The sequence below is a fragment of the Myotis davidii genome, unplaced genomic scaffold, assembly GCF_000327345.1.
Source record: "Myotis davidii unplaced genomic scaffold, ASM32734v1 scaffold370, whole genome shotgun sequence".
NCBI lineage: Eukaryota > Metazoa > Chordata > Mammalia > Chiroptera > Vespertilionidae > Myotis > Myotis davidii.
In genome coordinates, this window is record NW_006288615.1 from 1,864,864 (window position 1) to 1,865,541 (window position 678).

Sequence of the window (678 nt, forward strand, 5' to 3'; positions counted from 1 at the left end):
CTCCTGGTGCCAGGAGGAGATTGCCAGGCGCACCCTCACCTTCCAAGGGAACTACTGGGATCCCTGAGGACATGTGGGTCCTGTCTCCCCAGAGCAGCTTCTTCTGGGCTTCTTGCTAGGAGTGCCTGCGTGTCTTCTGAGAAAAAGTGTTTCGGCTCCTCCAGGGAGGCCGTTCTGCCTGCTCCCGTCACCTCTGACCTCTCATCATTTCCCTCTCGTCATCTCTGCTGGGCAGCCTTTACTTCCTTAGGGGACACAAAAACAAAAAAACTTCCCATGTTTGTGGAGCAAAATGGGCTTTCAGCTTCATGAAGCCCAATGGACCCAATGGGTAGAATCTGAAAAGGACTACACAGACACACTTTATAATTAAAGTGCCAAAAATCAAAACCAAAGAGAGGATTTTAAAAGCAGCAGGAAAAAGGTGACATCACATGCAAGAAAGTCCCCATGAGACTATCAGTGACATCTGAATGGAAGCTGCTCCTGCTGAGGCTTCTGAAACCCCTCTTTGCTATGCCCTTTGTTGCATGTCCCTCCTGTGTCACTGCCTCTCCTGACTTCCAGGGTTCCAGGCCTTATAGCTCCAGCTACTTCCCTGTTTTTGGTGTCTATATACAAACCAGAGGATTCCTGTGGGATGCTCTTCCCCTGGCCTCCAGGTCCTGACTAACTGTT

General features: G+C 50.1%; 2 protein-coding genes across 3 annotated transcripts in view; both read left to right on the top strand.

Annotated features, from left to right (window-relative positions):
• Nucleotides 1-678, top strand: part of LOC102752939 (nuclear autoantigen Sp-100-like) — a 259,961-nt gene that overhangs the window by 94,124 nt on the left and 165,159 nt on the right. The gene's annotated exons all lie outside the window — the stretch shown is intronic.
• LOC107182594 (nuclear body protein SP140-like protein) overlaps nucleotides 1-678 on the top strand; it is a 45,012-nt gene that overhangs the window by 13,441 nt on the left and 30,893 nt on the right. The window lies entirely within an intron of this gene.